General features: G+C 42.6%; 1 protein-coding gene across 3 annotated transcripts in view; it reads left to right on the plus strand.

Annotated features, from left to right (window-relative positions):
- The first annotated feature begins 16,034 nt into the window (after positions 1–16,034).
- The window catches only part of LOC140481307 (high affinity cationic amino acid transporter 1-like), a 76,499-nt gene continuing 66,750 nt past the window's right edge, over positions 16,035–25,783 (plus strand). Inside the window, exon 1 of one of the 3 annotated variants that reach the window (XM_072577279.1) lies at positions 16,035–16,609. The gene's annotated coding sequence lies outside the window, so the exon portion shown is untranslated. The remainder of the gene's footprint in view (positions 16,610–25,783) is intronic. The other 2 variants (XM_072577278.1, XM_072577277.1) reach the window with 2 other exon arrangements.

Consider the following 25,783-nt stretch of genomic DNA (forward strand, 5'->3'; position numbering starts at 1 on the left):
AGCAAAAATAATTTAAGTTTCAGCCCAAGTTAACAAGATCCAACTTAGACAGATTTTATATAAATAAAAGAGAATGTTAATATTGAAAGCAATGATATTTAATGTAAACAAATTTACAGCAGTTGATGACATGTGAGACAGAATTTTCTGGACTTCATAGTTGTCTAGAAATAACACCAATTAATTGAATTATTTAATAAAGGAGGGAGGAGGAGGCCTTATAAATTCAAAGCCAATGCTTTGTCATCAACTATAAACAATTCCAGCAATAGATTATCAGAGACAAAGGGACTTGGAGCTGAAACATATATGAACTTATTAAATCATCAATGTGCATTCGTGACTTGTAAGTTATATCTGACTAATCTAATTGAATTTTTTGAAAAAGTCTCTTGTGTAATGAAATGCTACATATTTAATGTTTTTGTTTCAAAATTTAATCTGGGATGTGGGCATCGCTTGGCCAGCATTTATTGTCCATCCCTAGTTGCCCTTGAGAAGGGGTTGATGAGCTGCCTTCTTGAACTGTCACAATCCACTTGCTGTAGGTAGATTCACAATGCCATTAAGGACAATGTTCCATGATTTTGACCCAGAGTCACGGAACAAACTGTTGATATATTTCCACGTAAATTTGATGAGCGGCTTGGAGGGGAACTTTCAAGAAGTGGCATTCCCATGTATTTGCTGCTCTTGTCCTTTTAAATGGAAGTGGTCGTGGGTGTGGAAGGTGTCGTCTAAGGAGCTTTGGTGATTTTCCACAGCACATCTTGTACAATGTACACTCTGCTGCTCTGGGGTATTGGTGGTGGAGTGAGTGAATGGTTATGAGTATGATACCTGTCAAGCTGGCTGCCTTTTCCTGGATGGTGTGAAGATTCTGAGTGTTGTTCAAGCTGCACTCACCCAGGCCAGTGGGAAGTATTCCACTACACTCCTGATTTTTGCCTTTTCGATGTATTCCTCAAAGTGGTGTTCAAATGGAGGGGGATTGATTCCCCAACTGAGGGGGTGTGGTACATGGTAATCAGCAGGAAGCTTCCTTGTCCATGTTTACCCTGAAGCCATGAGGTTTCATGGGTCCAGATTCAATGTCACAGGCTCCCAGGGGAACATTTTCCTGATTGCATACCATCGTGCTGCCACCTCTGCAAGGTGAGACTGGACACACCCAGGGATAGTGATGGTCTTGTCTGAAACATTGTGTGTAACGTATTATGTTTGACTAGTCTGTGAGACAGCTGTCCCAGATATTACTAAGGAGGACTTTGTAGGGTTGAATGGTTCAGTTTGTCATTGCTGTTTCCAGCGCTTTAGTCAATACAAAGTTGTCTGTCTGTTTCATTCATTTTTTAAGATCATGTAGAGCTTGCTGCAACTCAGTGGCTTTCAGAAGGTAGGCTAGGTAAGGATGGAAAATATTACTGAACTTGATAGGTTTTTACGACAATTGGCAATGGCTTCATGGTCATCATGAAACTTTTAATTTTCATGGTCATTGTGAAACTTCTAATTCTGGATTTTTAAAACTGAATTCAAATTCCATCATCAGCCAGGGTGAAAGTTAAACACAGATCCGCACAACATGACTTGGGTCTCTGGATTGTCAGTCCAGTAACTGTACGCCTGTGCCATTGCCTCCTCTCGGAAGACTTAGATTTTGAAGGACTTTGGAAATTGGACTTACTTCAAGTTTTGTATAAGTTTCAGGAGTGGTGTCTTTAAAATAGGTTGTTGAAAGGATACTGTGGACATTGAAGATTTTTTTTAAGTAAGGTTTCCTTGAATTTGCATGCCTGATCATCTCTGCTTGTTCTGTCACAGATCTCGGTTGAGGCTGTTTGAGCAGTGACTGGATGGAGAATGTTTTTGTATCTTAAATTAACTGGGGGGAAGTTGGGCTGCCCAGCTCATCTCCCATGTTTCTGAAAAGTACCCTTTTATTCAGTTCAGAGTAAAACTTATTTGTTCATGTGGCCTTCCAGAAGTACTTAATAAGGTTCTTAGCTCAGGTTGAGGTTTTGTATATAGGTTTGCTCACTGAGCTGGAACATTCATTTCCAGACGTTTCATCACCCTACTAGGTAACATCTTCAGTGAGCCTCAGATGAAGCACTGCTGATATTTCCTGCTTTCTATTTATGTTTGGGTTTCTTTCGGTTGGTGATGTCATTTCTTGTGGTGAAGTTACTTCCTGTTCTTTTTCTCAGGGGATGGTAGATGTGTTTGTTGATAGAGTTCTGGTTGGAATGCCATGCTTCTAGGAATTCTCATGCGTGTCTTTGTTTGGCTTGTCCTAGGATGGATGTGTTGTCCCAGTTGAAGTGATGTCCTTCCACATCTGTGTGTAAGAGAGGGTCATATCGTTTTATAGCTAGTTGGTGTTCATGTATCCTGGTGGCTAGTTTTCTGCCTGTTTGTCCAATATAGTGTTTGTTGCAGTCCTTGCATGGTATTTTGTAAATGACATTAGTTTTGCTTGGTGTTTGCATAGAGTCTTTCACGTTCATTAGCTGCTGTTTTAGTGTGTTGGTGGGTTTGTGGGCTACCATGATGCCAAGGGGTCTGAGTAGTCTGGCAGTCATTTCTGAGATGTCTTTGATGTAGGGGAGAGTGACTAGTGTTTCTGGACGTGTTTTTTCTGCTTGTTGGTGTTTATTGCTGAGAAGTGGCAGACTGTGTTCATTGGGTACCCATTCTTTTTGAATACACGGTATAGGTAATTTTCCTCTGCTCGGCATATTCCTCTGTGCTGTAGTGTGTGTTGGATTGTTGAAATAATGTTCGGTGGAAACCTTTAAGATTATCAATAATACCCTTACTGGCATAAAATTCACTAAAGAGGAGGAAAACAACAACAAGCAGCCATTCCTAGATGTCACAGTAGAGCGAACAGCCAATAGGGAACTTCAAACCAGCGTCTACAGGAAAACAACACATACAGACCAAATATTGAACTACAGAAGCAATCATCCCAACACCCACAAATGAAGCTGCATCAGAACATTACTTCAATGAGCCAACACACTGCAGCACAGAGGAACCAAGCAGAGCAGAGGAAAATCACCTATACCGTGTATTCAAAAAGAACCGGTACCCAATGAACACAGTCTGCCAATTTCTCAGCAACAAACCCAAACAAGCAGACAAAACCTGTCCAGAAACCCTCGCTGCTCTCCCCTACCTACATCAAAGACATCTCGGAAATTACTGTCAGACTACTCAGACCTCTTGGGGGGGGAAAGTGAGGACTGCAGATGCTGGAGATCAGAGCTGAAAATGTGTTGCTGGAAAGGCGCAGCAGGTCAGGCAGCATCCAAGGAACAGGAGAATCGACGTTTCGGGCATTCCTGAAGAAGGCCTCATGCCCGAAACGTTGATTCTCCTGCTCCGTGGATGCTGCTTGACCTACTCAGACCTCTTGGCATGATGGTAGCCCACAAACCCACCAACACTGTAAAACAGCAGCTCATGAACTTGAAAGACCCTATAAAAAACAACAAGCAAACTAATGTCATTTACAAAATACCATTCAAGGACTGTAACAAACACATTGGAGAAACAGGCAGAAAACTAGCCATCAGGATACATGAACACCAACTAGCTACAAAATGACATGACCCTCTCTCACTAGTATCTTCACATATGGATGAGAAAGGACACCACTTTGACTGCGACAACACATCATCCTAGGATGAGCCATAAAAAGACACGCACGAAAATTCTTCGAAGCATGGCATTCCAACTGGAACTCTATCAATAAACACATTGAGTTAGACCCCATCTACCACCCTCTGAGAAAAAAGAACAGGAAGTGACTTCACCACTGGAAATGATATCACCAACCCAAAGAAACCCAAACATATAAATAGAAAGCAGGAATTATCAGCAGTGCTTTGCCTGAGGCCCAATGAAGATGTTACCGAGTAGGGTGATGAAACATCTGGAAATGAACCTTCCAGCTCAGTGAGCAGACCTACATCCAGAATAAAGTTCTTAATAAGAGACCATTAGCAAATAATACACGGCTTTGAAATGGAGATAGCCTTTTCACATGAGTCGGTAATTATTTGGGAGATAGAAGATGCAGTAGGGATAGAGAGAAGATTCTCCAGTTGGCAGGATATGACCTGCACAGGGCTCTCTGTTGGAGTCATAACCTTTCATTGTAAAGAGGACATTCCAGGTGGAAGGTATGTGGTGATCATTTTAAATTTGAGAAAAACAAAACAGAACATTTTATCAATAGCCAGGCTCCATGGAGGACTGTAACTATTTGGGGTTTCTGTAGACAAATCACTCAAAACAGCCACGGGGAAAATAAGAAAGGCTAATGGTACTTGATATCAAAGAAGGTGGGGCAACAGTGCTAAAATGAGGCTTCTGTTTTAGGGGGTTCACCGGGATTACTGCATTCAATTTTAATCACTGAACCTCAGATAAGATGTAAAATCCAAAAGAACTGCCGATGCTATAAATCAGGAACAAAAATAGAAATTGCTAGAAAAGCACAGCAGGTCTAGCAGCATCTGTGAAGAGAAGTTGTTTCCGGTCTGGTGACACTTCCTCAAAGGCCACTTTTGGAATACTGAGTGTAATTCTGGGTTCCCTGCTATAGGAGAAATGTTGCGAAACATGAAATGGTTCATAAAAAATTTACAAGGCCCTTCCTGGCGTTGGAAGGTTTGAGCTACAGAAAGAGGCTGAATAGGCTGGGGCTATTTCCCCTGGAGTGTCGGAGGCATAGGGGTGACCTTATAGAGGTTTACAAAATCATGAGGGGCATAGAGAGGGTGAATAGTCAAGGTCTTTTCCCTAGTATAGGGGAGTCCAGAACCAGATGGCATAGGTTTAAGGTGAGAGAGGTAAGATTTAAAAGGAAACTAAGGGGCAACTTCTTCACGCAGAGGCTGGAGCGTGTATGGAATGAGCTGCCAGAGGAAGTGGTGAAGGCTGGTACAATTACAACGTTTAAAAGGCATCTGGATGGGTATATGAATAGGAAGGGTTTATGGGCTAAATGCTGGAAAATGGGATGAGATTAATTTAGGATATCTGATCAGCATGGGTGACTGTAGGGTCTGTTTCCATGCTGTACAGCTCTATGACTGTATAAATGTCTCCCAGGCTGCTGTAGGAGGGAAAGGAGGACATTGCAAGTGGCTTGACACTAATTTTCAAATCCTCTCTGGGATACTGGAGAAGTACCAGAATATTAGAAGTCAGCTAATTTGGGACAGTTCTCAGGATGGGTGATAGAGACAAACCAGGGAATTACAGGCCAGTGACCATATCATCAGTGATAGGGAAATAATTGGAAAAAAAACTCTCAGGAATAGAAGTTATGTTCACTTGGAGAGACAAGGATTAACCACGAATAGTCAACATGGATTTGTCAGATGGGAATCAATTTTGGAGAAATTGAATTGAGTTTTTTTTAAAAGATAACCAGGTGTTTGGATGAGGATAGTGTTGTTGATGGGGTCAACATGGACTTCAGTCAAACTTTTGACTAGATACCACATATAAGGTTGGTCAAGAAGGTAAGAGCTGTTGGGATCCTGGGCAAATTGGCAAATTAAATCCAACCTTGACATAGTGATAGGAGACAGAGGGTGCTAATTGAACATCACACCTAGTGAACAGTGATACCCTTGCCTTTATTGGTCAGAGCATTGAGTATAGAATTTGGGAGGTCATGTTGCTGATGTTCAGGATATTTGGTTAGACCACTTTTGGAATACTGCATGCAATTCTAGTCACCCTTCTATAGGAAACATATTGTTAGACATAAAGGGTTTAAAAAAGATTTAAAAGGATGTTGCCAGGGTTTGAGCTATAGGAAGAGGCTGAATAAGCTAGAGCTATTTTCCTGGAACGTTGGGGGCTGAGGGGTGACCTTATAGAGATTTATAAAATCATGAGGGGCGTGGATAGGGTGAATAGTCAATATCTTTTCCACAGGGTAGGGGTCCAAACCAAGAGGGCATAAGGTTAAGGTGAGAGAGGTAAAATTTAAAAGGGACCTGAGGGGCAACTTTTTCTAGCAGAGGATGGTGTGCATGTGCAATAAGCTGCTAGAGGAAGTGGTGGTGTTGGATACAATTAAAACATTTAAAATGCATCTGGATGGGTATATGATTAGGAAAGGTTTAGAGGGATATGGCCAAATGCTGGCAAATAGGACTGGTTTAGTTTGTGATATCTGGTCGACATGGGTGAGAGTTGGACCGAAAGGTCTGTTTCCATGCTGTACAGCTCTATGACTCAATAACTGTATGGAATCTCGGTGCTTGATGATCACATGGACGCAGTGGACTGAGGGGCACTTGTTGTGATGTAATACTCTATAGGTGCTGCCTGAACAGTTAAGTATTTTCAGTGTCTTCAGTTTTTTCTTCCAAATTTTGAGAACATACATTCATCTCAGAAGTAAAATAATATAAGTGAGTTGTGTGCTGAAATGTATTACAGTGAACATCTGCAATGGATATCAAACAGCATTAGACCTAAAACTCAAAAAACAAAACTGTTTCTCTATTGTAATCTCTTCCAGAACTACATCCCTTCTAGACAAGCTAATCAGTCTAAACGTAGTAGTGGGCAAATAAATGGCATTAGTTCTGAGAGACCGGATTAACTGTCGCTTAGAAAGAGTAATCAAGAAATCAGCATCAATTTGTAAAGTAAGATTGTGTCTGACTAACTTGATTAATATTTTTATGGAGCGTTGATAAGGGTATTGTAATTGATGGGATCTAAATAGGTTTTTGCGAGGCTTTTGATGAAGTCCCACATGACAGACTAGTTCAACAAATAAAAGCCATGGAATCAGGATGATGTAGGCTCTGTGGCAAGATACAAAGGGTAATGGTTGATATGCATTTTTGTGGCTCAGAGACTGTTTCCTGTGTGTCTCTGCATGATTCAATATAACGATCCCCACTTTCTGTGGTACACATTAGTAATTTAGATTTAAATATAGGGAGCATGATCAAGAAGTTTGCAGATGACACAAAAACGGCAGTTAATTGATAGTGAGGAGGGATGCTGTAGACTGCAGGAAGATATCAATGAACTGGTCAGATGGGCAGAAAAGCATCAGAACAATGTGGCTCACTTAAGGAGATCAAATATGGCAAAGAAATACACAACAAATGGGTGGATACTGAGGGGTGCAGAGGAAGTAAGAGATGTTGGAGCACACGACAAAAAATCCATGAAGGTAACAGGACAAGTTCCTAGGATGGCTAAGAAAGTATGTTGAATACTTTATTAACTAAAACATACAGAAGAAGAGCAGAAGCACAATTCTGGACCTATACAAAACACTAGTTAGAACACAGCTTAAGTACTTGGTGCAGCTCTGGTCGCCTCATTACAGAAAGGATCTAACTAGAGAGTACAGAGGAGAGTTATGAGAATGTGAACAGGAAGATCATGGCCATGCGGAAAGATGGGATAGATTGGTGCTGTCGGCTTTGGAACAGAGAAGCATCATGGGAGATTTGATTGAGTTGCATGAGGTTTTGAGTGATCTGGATAGAGTGGGCTAGAAGCACACCTACCTCCCTAAGCAGTAGGGTCAGTGACCAAGGAACGCAAATTAAAATGATTGGGAGAAGGATTAGAGATGAGGAAAATTCTTTTTATCCAGAGTATGATTGAAGTCTGGAACTCACTGCCTGAAAGATTGAAAGAGGCAAAATCTGTCAACTCACTTAAACTTTGCAGCTGAAGCTCAATACTCCTCAGGGATATGAACTAAGTGCTGGGAAATGTGATTAGGCTAGGTTTATTTGTTTTTCAGCAGAGATATGAGGGCAGAATGGCCTCCTTAGATGCCACAACTGTTTCTACATTTTCTACGTATTCTAAATATTTATGGGAGGAATATACAGGAAACACATGAACTGCTCCTTAGGATGGCTGGTATGGTCACAATGGGTCGAATAGACTTCTGAGCTAGAATTCTGATTCAATAACTGTACTTCCTTAATTCTGGCCTCTTGAGCATTCCCGATTTTAATCACTCCATCAGTGGTGCTGTGCCTTAGTTGCTGAGCTCTGGAATTCTTCTTTGTCACCTCTCTACCCCACTTTCCTATTTTAAAATACTCATCAAAGTCTACAATGTTGACCAAGATTTTCATCATCTGTCCTAATATCATCCTCTGTGGCTTTTTGTGAAGATTGCTTTGAAGATATTCCTGTGAAATATATTGAGACTTTTTAATACGTTAAAAGTATCATATATATAGATATAGACCTTTGTGATTCAGAGTCCGAGGTGCTGTCTTTTGGATGAGATGTTAAAACGAGGCCTATTTGTTATTGTAAAAGATCATAAGACACGACTTGAACATCAATCCCTCAGCTGACACTAGATTACCTTGTAATAGTGGCTATCTGGATTGTCTAGTTACCTACCTCTATCTATCTATTACTGTTTGTGGGAGTTTTGTGTGTGTTAACTGACTGTAATATATTTAGCCAGAACAGAAGTGCTTGTCAAAATATTGTCTGAGAAAAGTATGTGACATCCTGAGGACCTAAGATCCATATATATCTTTATTAGTTTAAATAGATTCTAAATTTACCAGGGAGCGTTACTACATTCTTGATTAATAAGGGAGGCAAAGGCATAAACAGAAAAGTAAAACTGGGGCTACAATTCATTCAGACATGATTGAAAGAATGAATAACCTATTCCTGCTCCTAACTTGTACATTTGCATGCATTTTTAGATATACATAGTTTCCAGTTACTTTATATATCTCTCTATGTAGTGTGGATATATACTACAACCACAGCTGATAGAGATAGGTTCATACAGTCATAGAGATGTACAGCTACAGAAACAAACCCTTCAGTCCAACTCATCCATGCCGCCCAGACACCCTAAATTAATCTAGTCCCATTTGCCAGCATTTGGCCCATATCCCTCTAAACTCTTCCTATTCATAAACCCATTCAAATGCCTTTTAAATTTTGTAATGTACCAGCCTCCACCACTTCCTCTGGCAGCTCATTCCATACACGCTCCAGCCTCTGCATAAAAAAGTTGTCCCTTTAGTTCCTTTTAAATCTTTCCCCCTCACCCTAAACCTAAGTCCTCTAGTTTTGAACTCCCCTACCCTGTAGAAAAGACCTTGTCTGTTCACTTGATCCATGCCCCCTCATGCTTTTATAAACCTCCATAATGTTACCCTTTTCCCTCCGACACTCCAGGGAAAATAGCCCCAGCCTATTCAGACTCACCCTATAGTTCAAACCCTCCAACCCTGGCAACATCCTTGTAAATCTTTTCTGAACCCCTTCAAGTTTAACATCTTTCCTACAGCAGAGAGACCAGAATTACACACAATATTCCAAAAGTGGCCTAATCAATGTCCTGTACAGCTGTAACATGACCTCCCAACTCCTATAGTCGATGCACTGACCAATAAGGGCAAGCATACCAAACACCTTCTTCACTATCCTATTTACCTGTGACTGCACCTTCAAGGAACTATGCACCCCAAGGTCTCTTTGTTCAGCAGCACTCACCAGGACACTACCTTAAGTGTGTCAATCCTGCCCTGGTTTGCCTAATCAAAAGGCAACACCTCACAGTTATCTAAATTAAATTCCATCTGCCACTCCTTGGCCAATTGGTCCATCTAATCAAGGTCCCTTCATACTCTGAGTTAAGCTTCTTCACTGTCCAGTATACCACCAATTTTGGTGTCTTCTGCAAATGTACTAACCATATTTCCACATTCACATCCAAATCATTTATATAAATGACAAAAAGCAATGGACCCAGTACTGATCCTTGGTCACAGGTCTACAGTCCAAAAGACAACCCTCCCTCACCAGCCTTTCTCCTACCTTCAAGCCATTTTTGTATCCAAGTGGCTAACTCTCCTAGGATTGCATGTGATCTAACCTAGCTAATTAGTCTACCGTGAGGAATGTTGTTCAAGCTTTGGTGAAGTTCATACAGACAACATCCACTGCTCTTCCCTCATCAGTGTTCTTTGTCACTTCTTCAAAGAAAAACAAACCAAGTTAGTGAGACATTATTTCCCATGCACAAAGCCATGTTGACTGTCCCTAATCAGTCCTTGATTTTTCAAATACATGTCAATTCTGTCCCTCAGAATTCTGTTCAACATCTTGCCCATCACTGATGTCAGGCACATCGGTCTATAGTTCCCTTGCTTTTTCTTGCCACCTTCCTTAAATAGTGGCATTATGTTAGCCAACCTCCAGTCTTTTGGCATCTCAACCGTGGCTATTCACAGAAATATCTCAGCAATGGGCCCAGCAATCACTTCCCTAGTTTCCCACAAAGTTCTGGGATATACCTGATCTGGTTCCGGGGATTTATCCACCTTTCAGTCCAGCACATCCTCTTCTATAATATGAACACTTTTCAAGACATCACTATTTATTCCTCCAGGTTTCTAGCTTCCACATCCTTCTCCACGGTAAATACTGATGTGAAATACTCGTTTAGTATGTCACCCATCTCCTGCCGTTCCACACATAGATGGCCTTGTTGATCTTTAAGGGGCCCTTTTCTCTCCCTAGTTACTCTTTTGCCCTTAATGCATTTATAGAATCCACTTGTATTTCCAGAATTTCTTTGGAATCTCCTTAACCCTATTTGCCAAAGATATCTCATGTCTCATTTTTGCCCTCCTGATTTCCCTTCTGAGTATACCGCTACTGCCTTATACTTCTCGAGGGCTTCACTTGGTCCCAGCTGTCCAAACCTGACATGTGTTTCTTTCTTTTTCTTGACCAGAGTCTCAATTTCTCTAGACATTCAGTATTCCCTACCAGCTTTGCCCTTCACCCTAACAGGAACACCATATCTCTGCTCTCTCGTTATCTTACTTTTGAAGGCCTCCCACTTTCCAACCATCCTTTACCTGCAAATAGCTGCTCCCAATCAACTTTCAAAAGTTCTTGCCTAATACCACCAAGGTTGGCCTTACTCCAATTTCGAACTTTAACTTTTAGATCAGGCTTATCCTTTTCCATAATTATTTTAAACTAATAGAATTATGATCACTGGCCTTAAAGTGCTCCCCCACTGACACCTTAGTCACTAGCCCTGCCTTATTTCCCAACAGAAGGTCTGAACAAACTAGATCCCAGAGTGAAACCAGACTTCATAACCCCTTGAGTGTTATTTCTTTTCATTTATCAAGTGTGTCAGACACTTAAACATATTCACAAGAGAATGCCAATACACTTTCAAGAGTAGAAGAGTAAGGACAGATTGTAAATGTGAGCAAGACTTTGAATGAGACAGAGACTGAGTGAGTATATTTGGAAGTTGGTTCGATGTGGGAACTTGGTGCATGGGAGAAAGAGGTACTTTAAGTAAGGTTTACTGCGTGAAGTAAATTGTGTTGAAGGGGGTGTTTGGTGAACGAAAGGAGGAGGTGATCTCTTCTACCACTCTTTTTGCAGCTTCACGCATTTAGTTTCCAATATTGTGCAGCAAAAGTAACATGTAAGCCAGGAACTTGTCTGATTAGATAACATGGAATACTTTATCTACAGATAAAATGTATGTTTTATCTGTATTGTAAAGTTTACTGGCAGTAGTAAAACTTTTAGGAAGGCGTAGGTTGTGTTAATTATGATATCATGATCCACTTGGGAAAGGTCACTGACATTTGAGTCCACTCCCGCAGTCATCACAACAGTTAAAGTTCAATTGAAGTCCTCAATCTTACTGCCTAATGAAGTCAGGTTAATAGAAAACCTGCCCAGGTTTCTGCACTTAATAACAAACTATTATTTATTAAAAACACATCAGTTTAACCACAGGCAAACAAAGTATTAATTATCCATTTATAGCTCTCCAACTTATATTCTCTGCCCCTTCATAAGCTGCTACAGACATGCAGACAGATCCAAAAAGAATGTTATACTCGGAGGAAAAATCTGAGAGGAAGACAGTTCAACAGCACCAACAAACAGGATTCTTCCAACCTCTGCTTTTCTTCATACCAAGTCCTCTCGGTTCTTTACTGAAATCATGAGGCTGCTGCACACACATTGTCCAGTCTTTCAGTCACTGGTTAGCAGCAACAAGTTTTTAAAAAGTGACAAAAATAGAAATTGCTAGAAAAGCTCAGCAGATCTGGCAGCATCTGTGGACAGAAATAGAGTTAACATTTCAGGTCGAGTGACCCGAAAATAAAAGGTAAGTGAGAATAGCTAGCTATCTTCCAATCCTTTGTTACTTCTCTACATCGATAGAAAGGATGTTGCATTTTCAGAGTCTGGAGGCTCTCTGCTGCTGTACTGTATACACATACACACACTATCCCCCCTAACCAAGTGTCAAGCAGGGAGTTGTTGTCAGGCTGTGCACCGCTGACTCACGGTGGTCACTGAAAATCCAGACTGTCTCTGGGCAAAGCTACCTGAACACATGCTGCCAGTGAGTCTCTAGCTTCTCCCCCGACTACCCAAATAAGGCAGCGGTGACAATGCAACTCACAATGGGTTCCAGTAACACGTTTTAAAACAGCAACATTTCTTTCTACTTCTTGGCTGAAAGCAGTGTCCTTTTCCAAGTTTGATCCTCAATCCAAAATAAAGATAAAATGAAAAGGTGTGGTCTTTATCATAAGTGAATTAATTTGTCATGATGAATTAACAAACACATGTTCAAGATGTCATAGCAGGTGAGGTGCCACAGTTACAGAAGGTGTGTACTTCAGGATGCTGCTATGATCCAGCACAAACAGTTGGGTAGATAGTGTTTGCAGCTGCAGGAACTCTGGCTCAGAGTTATTGAGCTAGAGGTTGAGCTGCAGATATTGCAGCACATTGGCGGTGGGGGGGTGGTAAGATACCATGACACTTTATTCCAGGAGGTGACCACACCTATCAGGATAGCGACTTCTGACTTAATCAGTAGCCAGGGACAGGAGGATGTAACTGTAAATGAAGCAGGTAAAGAGACCTAAGGGCAAGCACACAGGAGCCTCAGCCTTTGCAACAGGCGTGACGTTTTCTATATGAGAGTGAGGGCTGCAGGATGGATGAGCTAACTGGCCATGGTACTATGGTACAGGTAGCTGTTCAGGAAGTTCTAGTAACAAAGAATGTACAAAGAAAGATCATCACAGTAATATATTATGAGCCAATATATAGGTTCCAAAGCTTATATAAATCTCCTATTTCTTAGGGCAGTGACTTGGGGATGGCTTGTTTCACTTTTGGCTCAGTGAGTTTCTAGAAGGCTGATAATTTCAGTGTGTGATCTGTAGATGTATAATAGTGCTTGAAGGATTAGGTTAGATGATTTGTTTGGAGGTTTGTGTGCTTCCTCTGATGCCGTGAGATCCAAGAACTGATAAGTCAGAAATGCATGACATTTATGAGTGTAAAATAACAACTGCACGCCGAAGAGAAAAGGCAGGCATTACAGGCCAAGATCCAATAACAAACCCACAATATAAAGGACAGGTTTAGATTAGATTACTTACAGTGTGGAAACAGGCCCTTCGGCCCAACAAGTCCACACCACCCCACCAAAGCGCAACCCACCCATACCCCTACATCTACTCCTTACCTAACACTACGGGCAATTTAACATGACCAATTCACCTGACCTGCACATCTTTGGACTGTGGGAGGAAACCGGAGCACCCGGAGGAAACCCACGCAGACACGGGGAGAACGTGCAAACTCCACACAGTCAGTCGCCTGAGGTGGGAATTGAACCCGGGTCTCTGGCGCTGTGAGGCAGCAGTGCTAACCACCGTGTTGATGGAGAAAGCACTGCATGCCCACTGAATGGCTGGCAATCTTGATATGCAGGGTTTCTTCTGTGCTGTCAAGACCAGTTAAGGACCAAATACCCAAGGCCCCACACTACTGCAGACAAAGGTTATCAAAAAGAAGCCATCAAACAGTACTGGAGGAAGCACCTCAGAGACCTCAATCAAGGCTCTGTCATCGATCTGAACATCCTTGGTAACATTCTAGAGCACAATGCACACCACGAGCTCTGCAACACCCCAGCCCTGAACCAAGTAGGGAAGGCTATCCACCAGGTCAAGAACAACAAGACTGCTGGAGCAGATGGTATCCCTACTAAGGCATTGAAGTACTGAGACAAAGAACTCCTGTTGCAGCTACATGCCCTTGTCTGCCGTATCTGGAAGGAGGAAAGCATCCTGAGAGAGCTCCAAGATACCAGAGTCATGAGTATTTTCGAAAAAGGGAACAGGTACAAGTTTGGTAACTACAGGAAAATCTCCCGCTGTTAACTGTTGGAAAGGTAGTTGCCAAGGTCCTCCACAACCATCTCCTCCCTGTTACTGAAAAACCCCTCCCAGACTTACAGTGTGGCTTTCGGCTACAGAGGGGCAAACATACATAATTTTCACTGCACATAGCTGCAGAAGAAATGTAGAGAAAAGAACCTACCCTTGCACAAGGCCTTCTTCAACCTTAAAAAGGCCTATGACACTGTCAGTCAGGTAGTATTATGGAACATCCTGCTCTGCTTTGGTTGCAACATGAAGTTTGTCACTATCCTTCGCCTGCTCCATGATGACGTGGAAATCGTGGTAATGACAAATGGCTCCATCACCGACCCATTCTCCATTTGGATCAGTGTCGAGCTGGGCTGTGTCATCAACCCAGCACTGTTATAAAGTCATAGAGATGTACAGCATGGAAACAGACCCTTTGGTCCAACTTGTCCATGCCGACCAGATATCTCAACCCAATCAAGTTCCACCTGCCAGCACCCGGCCCATATCCCTCCACACCCTTCATATATCCATCCAGATGCATTTTAAATGTTGCAATTGTACTAGTCTCCACCACTTCCTCTGGCAGCTCATTCCATACACGAGCCAGCCTCTGCATGAAAATGTTGTCCCTTAGTTCTCTTTTATATCTTTCCCCTCTCACCCTAAACCTATGACCTCTAGTTCTGGACACCCCCACCCCAGAGAAAAGACTTTGTCTATTTATCCTATCCATGCCTCTCATGATTTTATAAATCGCTATAAGGTTACCCTTCAGCCTCCAACGCTCCAGGGAAAACAGCCCTAGCCTATTCAACCCCTCCCTGTAGCTCTAATCCTCCAACTCTGGCAACATCCTTGTAAATCTTCTCGATATATTGGCAATGCTTCACCTCATAACTGACAAGCTCCCAGCTAGAGTGAAGCTAACTTACAGAAGTTGCGGGAAATTATTCAATCTTCACCACCTTTAAGCCAAAACCAAAGTCATCCCAAATAACGTCATCAAGCTGCAGTACACAGAATGTGCAATCTCAGAGGATGTACTCCAGACCATTGTCAGCACCTTTACGTAAGCATGTGATAGCACAGGTCTCACCCTGACCGTCTACAAGACGAAAGTCCTCTACCACCCTGGTCCAGCATTGCGAGGTCCACAGGAGGCCTTCGAGAACGTTGGCCACTCCCAGTACCTGTGGAGTGTCCTGTCAACCAAAACAGCTATCAATGAAGAGAGCCAGCACTGTCTCTTATGTACTAGCTCAGCCTTCAGCCATCTGTAGAGAAGGGTCTTTGAGGATAACAGCATCAGATCTGACACCATGCTAATGGTTTATAGAGCGGTGGTGGTTCCCACCCTCATATATGCCTCTGAGACATGGTCTGTCTATAGCAGACACAAGGTGCTGAAGCAGTACCATCGCTGCCTGTGCAAGATCCTGCGAATCCACTGGGAAGAAAGATTCACCAACACCAGTGTCCTTGACCAGGCCAACATCCCATCAACGAAGCACTGACCAACTTTGATCAGCTTGATGGGCTGGGCTCATTGTCTGCATTACTGACATGAGACACCCCAAGCAGATGCTCTACTCCCAGCTTCCAAACGGCAGGTGAACCCAAGCTGGACAGAGGAAGTGTTTCAGTGATACCCAACAAGGCCTCACTGGCGAAGTGCAGTGTTCCCACAGACACCTGGGAGTCACCGGTCAAAGACCGTCCAAAGTGGAGGAGGAGCATCCGGGAAGGCAACGAGCACCTTGAGACTTGTCACCTGGAACTAATGGAAGTCCCAGGGGAAAACAGGATAAGGAGCGTACTGCCATACCAACACCCCACTCTCCATGACCACCACCTGCCCCAGGTATCGTAGACCCTGTGGAAGCTGTACAGCCACTTCCGGACTCACTGTGAGAGTGGAAGAGTCATGGTGATCTGTGAAAGGCCACCAGTGATGAATGATGATTTCCTCTTGTCACATTCTTTCAATGTGTTCAGTTCCTTCTTTGATGAGCCATTTTGGTCAGCCGATGCGCCTATACGTTAAGCGCTGTACGCAGAAGGCGAGGTTACGCTGCCATTGATATGATGCAGAGCCCCTGGGAACCGCCTCTGATTAGCGCGGGCGGGCCGAACTCAGCAATGCAACATTTTAGTTAATATCTTTCCGTGTCTGTATCTGTGTACGTCTGTATGTGTGTTTGTGTTTTGTTTTGGACAGCGTGTGAACATTGCTCGGTACTGCACTGTCGCCGCTTGTATGTAAAGCCCGTGTGCTGGGGGGAGAGCTGCTGTTTCACTAGAGCCAAGCCCTTTTCCGCTTGGGGAAGGTAAGCGCCACGTTTTAATTCGACCTTCTTTTTGTGTGTGTGTACGGGATTCTGAAGAAGCTCGAAAGCCGGCCGATCATCAGCTTTCGAGAGATTTTAGTTAACAGACTCTTCCTTTCCCCTGACTGGGTTTTGTTGGGTCGGGGGGTGGTGGGGGTTTGCCCGTAAATGGATGTTTTCGGAACGCTGCAATGGAGAAGTTGCAGTCGCCACATGGCTGTGAGTCTGAGCAATTCTTGCATCATCCTCCTCACTCAATGTAAACACAACGAGTCAAACTTCCCCACACTTGAAGCAAAGGAGTATGCTTGTTCAGGTGCCTGTGGGGGGGTTACTATTTCACCTCAATCGTCTTTTTGAACAATTACAACCATTATTATTCGAAAGAATCGATTAGATGTTAGTTTATTTGGGGATATATAGCTTACAGTTAATGACTCGCTTTCCAGATGGAGCGAAAGATCTATTCGGTGGGCCAGATAATATGGGGGTTTTTCTGCTTTTTTTATTTATTCATTCATGGGACGTGGGCTTGCAGTTGGATTATGCCAACAAAATAAGTTTGCATTGTGAATATTGACCTGTGTTGAACATGAGGATCTCAGCCACAACTCTTAGTGTTAGACATATAAAACCTAAATGTGCTAAGACTGAAAAAATATTTAAAACTAAATTATTTAGTACAGTTTTTATGTTGTTCTGTTATAAAAGCAATCCAACAAATTAATTTTGTTTGCAATTTGATTTGTATTTTATTAATAAAAAGCAAAATATTGTTATTGGCAGTTGGAAATTAAAAACAACTTGTGCTTTTTTTTCATTTGATTCAGATTACTGGGAATAAAAGTGTGAATTTAAGCCTGCAAATCAAGTCATGGATATTATTGTAATGCCATATTACTAGTGGTTTGCTTTTAATGTTTTTAATTTGGAACTAGATTCAGTGTTGGTTAGAGATCAGATGTCATTTTTCTTTCCAACAAGGTTTGTGTATGTGTATTATTTTAGTTGCATTTTCTAAAACTAATAATGTAGCAGTAACCCAAAAACAGAAAGTTGAGAGTTGCACTGCAAGTGGAGTGCCTTGCTTTGTACGTTTTCTTGTCCTAATGCTGAAAACCACAGCGTACATTTTTTAGTCTGGCTAACTGCTGTCAAATTAAGGCAGTTCCAGTTGAGCACTGTCCAAGTTTCTGAAGGACAGTAGCAGCTGCCTGAGTGAAGCAGCAGTCTATTTACAGAAAACTTAGTACCTGCAGAGATAACCTCAGAGAAATTTAGAATTATGATTACTGTAGGCACGTGCAATCCAAGGCTAATCTTTGAAAATCTGAAATTTGAAGACCCATACTGTATCATCACAGTGGTCCACTTGAGAGTATTCTGTACTTTAATTGCATTTTTTTTAGTTTAGCAACAGGGATGATGCACATTCTAGGCATTGGAAATTTTCTCATTTCAAGCAGTTCTCTGAACTCCAAGGTCACATGCAGTCAAATGCTCACTGTACTCTGTCCAGCAGTCCTGTATATTACCAATGTGGCAACTTTCCCATTTCCCACGCAAAATGTCCAAGTGATAATACAGGAAAAGGGACAATTTTATCTTGTAAATCTGTGCTCTTTTGTAACTACATGAGAACTGTCAAAATTTATTTCCACATAGCTGTAAATCGGGAAAGTTTTCATTTTCTCAAAATACGCTGATTTTAAACTTGTGTTGCAGATGTGGTTGGTAAAATTCCTGACAAAGTTCTACTCAGCATCGGTATTGCATATCAAGAACAATTGCCAGAGAGGTTTGAAAACATTGTAGATATTATTGCAAATTGTTTAAGAGGTGGTACAGTGGCTCAGTGGTTAGCACTGCTGCCTCTCAGCACCCGGAAACCAGGTTTGGTTTCTGTCTCTGGTGACTGTGTGGATTTTGCATGTTCTCCCCGTTTTTGCATGAGTTTCTGCTATGTGCTGTAGTTTCCTCCCACAGTCCAAAGATGTGTCGGTTAGTTGGATTGGCCATGCTAAATTATTTATAGTGCCCAGGGATGTGCAAGGTAGATGGGTTAGCGATGGGAATTACAGGGGTAGGAGGAAGGGCCTGGGTGTGATGCTCTCCGAAGTGGACCTGATGGCCTGAAAGGCCAGATTCCTCTCTGAAGGGTATCTGTGTATGTTATAAATCAACAGTGTTATGATACACCTCTGGAAAGTGAATGCCTGCTGTGTGGAGAGTATCTCTGCTTGGAGTCACTCTGGTGCTGCCAAATTACCTCTAACTAGCATTCAAATTTATTCTGTCAGCAGTGTCATTAAGGAGAGGGACTGGTTTGCAGTTGCACGAGAGACTAAGCTACTTCAGATATTGAGGGTTAACAGAAGATTTAATAGAAGTGTTTAAAATCACAAAATGAAGAGAACCTCTCCAGTAGATGAGGGGACAATAATGTGACGGCACAGCTTTGAGATGATTGGCAACGAATCCAAGTTGGCATAGGGAACCATGTTCTTATACAATCAGTGGTTAGGATTTGGAACGCACTATCTGACGGGCAGGTCGAAACAGATCCCAATGTCCTTTCTCAGAAAGGAGTTGGTTAAATACTTGAAATTTTAAAGTGCAGGAATGTGGGAAAATAGCAGGGTCAAATGGATTGTACTTTGTACTGACTCTTTCAGACATTGATTGGCTTAATAACCGCTGCCTTAGAATTTAGAATTAGGTTTATTGTTATATGTACTCAAGTACAGAAGTATTTAAAGTGAAAAGTTTACAATGTTGCCCTACAAGGCAACATCTTAGGTGCAAGGTATCTAGGTACAAATCTTAGGTACGAAATGGAGAAATAAAGGAAAAGGATACCTTAACCTACAGTTATTCATAGTAAAAGTTAGTAAAATAAGAAATAAAGTTAGTAATAAAACATTGCACTCTGCATAAAATGCCTGCAGTAGATCAATGCAGAGGACTTCCACATGTGGTCTGACTGGGCTTGCAAGCTGCTGACCACTTGCACCAGTCCTCCGTCTGACACTGTGGTGAATTCTTAACATGGAAGAGTACAGTACGGGAACAAGCTGTTTGACCCATCATGTCTGTACTGACCACAAAGCCATTCTAAACTAATCCCGTCTGCCTACACATGATCCATATCCCTCTATTTCCTGCCTGTTCATGTGTCTGTCTAAGTGCCTCTTAAATTTTGCTATTGTAACCGCTTCTATCATCCCCCTTGGCAACGTGTTTCAGGTATCTCCTGCCTCTCGCCCATTTTCTTTCAAACTTGCCACCTCGCACCTTTAATCTATGCCCTCTAGAATTTGATATTTCCACCCTGGAAAAAGACCTAGACATTCCACCTTAACCACACCTTTTCATAATTTTATGTGCTTCCACCTGGTTGCCCTTCAGCCTCCGATGCACTAATGAAAACAATCCAAGTTTGCCCAAACTGTCCTTGAAGCTAATACGCTCCAATCCAAGAAACATAGCGATAAATCTCTTTTTCACCCTCTCCAAAGCCTCCACATGTTTTCAGTAGTGTGGTGACCCAGGACTGTGCACACTACCCAAAATGTGGCCTGCGTAAATTCTGGTACAGCTGCAACATGACTTGCCAAATTTTGTACTCTGTGCTCTGACTGATGAAGGTAGCAAGCATTCACTCCTCCTTTACCACCTTATCCACTTGTCCTCTGATACTCCGATCATATTAATAGGGGTGGGTGTGTGGATCCAGAATTTCTGGTTGGTTTCCTCCAGGATGTAATCAAACTCCAAGGGAAGTCCCACCTTGAGGGAAAGCTGCCGGACTGGGCAACAGTGACTCATTAGTCACCAAAGGGAGATCACAAAGGCGGTTCTGCGATAGTAGACCGATCATGTTTCACCAATGTGACTCAACCGAAAGGGCAAGTTTTGGGAAGATTTGCTTACTGATGAAGTTATTCATGTCTCTACTTGCAACACCAAATGTTTTCGTCAAATTCTTGTGACTCCTAAATCTGATGAATTATGCATTCACTTGACAAAATCCCTTAACACAATTGATCTCTTGGAACTCTCGTTGCATGAGAGCCAGTCTCAATACCAGAAACTTAGCTGTTCGTGCTATGTTCCCCTAAGAATCCATCACTCCCTACGTTTTCCAAAACCGCATACTTGTTTGAAATGGGTATAGCCACAGAAGGCTCCTGCCTTCAGATATGATTATCTGAGACATTCAGCTGGAACACCGCTATGAGGCGGTTCCATCAGGTCCCACCACCCCATGCTGTGTCAGTTTCCACTGCACGGTTAAGGATAAGGGGACAAATTCACACTCCACTATGGTCCACAACCAAAGACAGATGAGCAAGACATTTGTAAAACAATGCGCAAAATTGTTGAGATGCTGTTATGTGTAATGTAGCAGTAGCATCTTCAAAGGTATTTTATTAGATCTCAGACGTATCCCTAAGAGTGTCTAGCTCTCCAGCAACAAATGGTCTCCTCACAGAAAGATCTTGGAGCAAGTGGCCAACAAAAATGTAACTGCTGAACTTTGGGGAAAAACAATGTGAAAACAACAGCAGTTTCAAAAGGGAGAAGAACAGACAAAGGAAGCATGTGGCGAGGACAGTGCAAGAGAGAGAGAGAGAAAGAAACTGACACAGCAGTGAACCTGCAGAGTTACTGCCTTTGCTGTTTGAATTTGTGTATCGCTGGACATCGGAGTGCATCTGGGAAAATTTAACAAACAGTGAAATTCACAACTAATCTTGGAGGAATTGTTTGGGTGAAGTTCACAGCACAGAAGCAGATAAGTTAATTGTTTTTAGGTGGGACGTACAGAAAGTGTGCAGTACAGTGGGTTCTTTCTTAATTATGTTTTTTGAAATATGTCATTTGATTAAACTTAAAATATAAGCCATAACTATTAATTTAACCTGGGGCAGTGTTTTGTAGAGGAATAAGACTGTTATTTTCTGGGTCTGTAGATTGTGAAGGAGCAAAAATGGTCTTTAGTAGAGTGATATGCGTTTCTTGTCAGGTGTGGGAGTTTAAAGAAAGTTTTTAAGGGTTACTGTGGATTATATCTGTTATAAATGCTGTTGGTTGCGAATCTTATCAAATCTAATGGATCAGTTGGAGAGACAGTTAGAAGCAATGAGGTATTTGTAACAGCAACGGTATGTGATGGATGGCAGTTATAGGAAGGGGAGAAAGTCTCAGATACAGTCACATAGATGGGTTAACTCCAGGGAAGGTAAGAGAGGTAGGCAGCTAGTGCAGTAGTCTTTTGTGGATATACCCATTTCAAACAAGTATGCTATTTTGGAAAATGTGGTGCGGTGGGGTGGTGATGGATTCTTAGGGGAACGTAGCATGAACAGCTAAGTTTCTGGTTATTGAGACTGGCTCTCATGCAACGAGGGTTCCAAGAGATCAATTGTGTTAGGGGATTCTGTAGTCTGAGGTACAGACAGACGTTCCTGTGGCCAGCAGCGAAAAATCAGAATGGTGTGTTGCCTCCCTGGTGCCAGGATCAAGGATGTCTGAGAGGATGCAGAATGTTCTCCAGGGGAAGAGGGGCCAGCAAGAGATCATTGTCCACATTGGAACCAATGACATAGGAAGGAAAAAGGTTGAGATTCTGAAGGAAGATTACAGAGAGTGAGGCAGGAATTTAAAAAGGAGGTCCTCGAGAATAATAATATCTGGATTACTCCCAGTGCTACGAGCTAGAGAGAGCAGGAATAGGAGGATAGAGCAGATGAATGCATGGCTGAGGAGCTGGTGTATGGGAGAAGGATTCACATTTTTTGACCATTGGAATCTCTTTTGGGGTAGAAGTCTCCTGTACAAGAAGGACGGTTTGCACCTAAATTGGAAGGGGACTAATATACTGGCAGAGAGATTTGCTAGAGCTGCTCGGAAGGATTTAAACTAGTAAGGTGGGGGGGTGGGACCCAGTGGCTAGTGAGAAAAGAAATCAATCTGAGACTGGTATAGTTGAGAACAGAAGCGAGTCAAACAGTCAGGGCAGGCAGGACTAATAAATTAAACTGCATTTATTTCAATGCAAGGGGCCTAATAGGGAAGGCCGCCGAACTCAGGGCATGATTAGGAACATGGGACTGGGGTATTATGGTAATTATGGAAACATGGCTCAGGGATGGGCAGGACTGGCAGCTTATGTTCCAGGATACAAATGCTACAGAAAGGGAGGCAAGAGAGGAGGGGGAGTGGCATTTTTGATAAGGGATAGCATTACAGCTGTGCTGAGAGAGGATATTCCCAGAAATACATCCAGGCAAGTTATTTCGGTGGAACTGAGAATTAAGAAAGGGATGATTACCTTATTGGGATTGTATTATAGACTCTCTAATAGTCAGAGGGAAATTGAGAAACAAACTTGTAAGGAGAGCTCTGCTATCTGTAAGAACAATAGCGTGGTTATGGTAGGGGATTTTAACTTTCTGAACATAGACTGGGACTGCCCTCGTGTTAAAGGTTTAGATGGAGTATGTGGATGTACCTACGAGAGAAGGTGCAAAACCTGACCTACTCTTGGTAAATAAGGCAGGGCAGGTTACTGAGGTGTCAGTGGGGGAGCACTTTGGGGCCAGCAACCATAATTCTATTAGATTTAAAATAGTGGTGGAAAAGGATAGACCAGATCTAAAAGTTGAAGTTCAGAATTGGAGAAAGGCCGGCACGGTGGCTCAGTGGTTAAGACTGCTGCCTCACAACGCCAGAGACATGGGTTCAATTCCCGCCTCAGGCGACTGACTGTGTGGAGTTTGCACATTCTCCCCATGTCTGCGTGGGTTTCCTCCCACAGTCCAAAAATGTGCAGGTTAGGTGAATTGGCCATGCTAATTGCCTGTAGTGTTAGGTGTAGGAGTAAATGTAGGGGAATGGGTCTGGGTGGGTTATTCTTCGGAGGGTTGGTGCAGACTTGATGGGCTGAAGCGCCTGTTTCCACACTGTAAGTAATCTAATAGTTGAAGTTCTAAATTGGAGAAAGGCCAATTTTGACGGTATTAAGCAAGAACTTTTGAAAGCTGATTGGAGACAGATGTTCGCAGGTAAAGGGACGGCTAGAAAATGGAAAGCCTTCAGAAATGAGATAACGAGAAATCCAGAGAAAATATATTCCTGTCAGGGTGAAAGGAAAGGCTGGTAGGTATAGGGAATGCTGGATGAGTAAAGAAATTGAGGGTTTGGTTAAGAAAAAGCATATGTCAGGTATAGACAGGATAGTTTGAGTGAATCCTTAGAGTATAAAGGCAGTAGGCGTATACTTCAGAGGGAAATCAGGAGGGCAAAACGGGGACATGAGATAGCTTTGGCAAATAGAATTAAGGAGAATCCAAAGGGTTTTTACAAATACATTAAGGACAAAAGGGTAACTAGGGAGAGAATAGGGCCCCTCGAAGATCAGCACTGCAGCCTTTGTGTGGAGCTGCAGGAGATACTAAATGAGTATTTTGCATCAGTATTTACTGTGGAAAAGGATGTAGAAGATATAGAAAGTACCAAAATAGATGGTGACACCTTGCAAAGTGTCCATATTACAGAGGAGGAACTGCTGGATGTCTTGAAATGGGTAAAGGTGAATAAATCCCTAGGACCTGATCAGGTGTACCCTGGAACTCTGTGGGAAGCTAGAGAAGTGATTGCTGGGCCTCTTGCTGAGATCTTTGTATCATCAATAGTCACAGGTAAGGTGCCGGAAGACTGGAGGTTGGCTAACATGGTGCCACTGTTTAAGAAGGGTAGTAAGGACAAGCCAGGGAACTATAGACCAGTGAACCTGACGTCAGTGTTGGGCAAGTTGCTGGAGAGAATCCTGAGGGACAGGATAAAAATGTATTTGGAAAGGCAAGGACAGATCAGGGATAGTCAACATGGCTTTGTTCGTGGGAAATCATGTCTCTCAAAGTTGATTGAGCTTTTTGAAGAAGTAACAAAGAGGATTGATGAGGGCAGAGCAGTAGATGTGATCTATATGGATTTCAGTAAGGCGTTCGACAAGGTTCCCCATGGGAGACTGATTAGCAAGGTTAGATCTCACGGAATTCAGGGAGAACTAGCCATTTGGATACAGAACTGGCTCAAAGGTAGAAGACAGAGGGTGGTGGTGGAGGGTTGTTTTTCAGACTGGAGGCCTGTGACCAGTGGAGTGCCACAAGGATCGGTGCTGGGTCATCTACTTTTTTGTCATTTACATAAATGATTTGGATGCGAGTATAAGAGGTACAGTTAGTAAGTTTGCAAATGACACCAAAATTGGAGGTGTTGTAACAGGATCTTGATCAGATGGACCAGTGGGCCAAGAAGTGTTTAATTTTGATAAATGCGAGGAGCTGCGTTTTTGGGAAAGCAAATCTTTGCAGGACTTATACATTTAATGGTAAGGTCCTAGGGAGTGTTGCTGAACAAAGAGACCTTGGAGTGCAGTTTCCTAGTTCCTTGAAAGTGGAGTCGCAGGTAGATAGGATAGTGAAGAAGGCGTTTGGTCTGCTTTCCTTTATTGGTCAGAGTATTGAGTACAGGAGTTGGGAGGTCATGTTGCAGCTGTACAGGACATTGGTTAGGCCAATGTTGGAATATTGCATGCAATTCTGGTCTTCTTCCTATCGGAAAGATGTTGTGAAACTTGAAAGGGTTCAGAAAAGATTTACAAGGTGCTTGCCAGGGTTGGAGGATTTGAACCATAGGGAGAGGCTGAACAGGCTGGGGCTGTTTTCCCTGCAGCGTCGGAGGGTGAGGGGTATCCTTATAGCGGTTTACAAAATTATGGGGGTCATGGATAGGGTAAATAGGCAAAGTCTTTTCTCTGGGGTCGGGGAGTTCAGAAGTAGAGGGCATAGGTTTAGGGTGAGAGGGGAAAGATATAAAAGGGACCTAAGGGGCAGCTTTTTCACGCAGACGTGGCTCGTGTAGGGAATGAGCTGCCAGAGGAAGTGGTGGAGGCTGGTACAATAGCCATATTTAAAATTCATTTGGATGGGTATATGAATAGAAAGGGTTTGCAGGGATATGGACCGGGTGCTGGCAGGTGGAACTAGATTGGGCTGGGATATCTGGTTGGTATGGATGGGTTGGACCGAAGGGTCTGTTTCTATGCTGTACATCTCTGACTCTAAGGAGTTGGCCTGGATGATTGAGATATCTCCGGGTGATATT

This window comes from Chiloscyllium punctatum, chromosome 9, assembly GCF_047496795.1.
Source record: "Chiloscyllium punctatum isolate Juve2018m chromosome 9, sChiPun1.3, whole genome shotgun sequence".
NCBI lineage: Eukaryota > Metazoa > Chordata > Chondrichthyes > Orectolobiformes > Hemiscylliidae > Chiloscyllium > Chiloscyllium punctatum.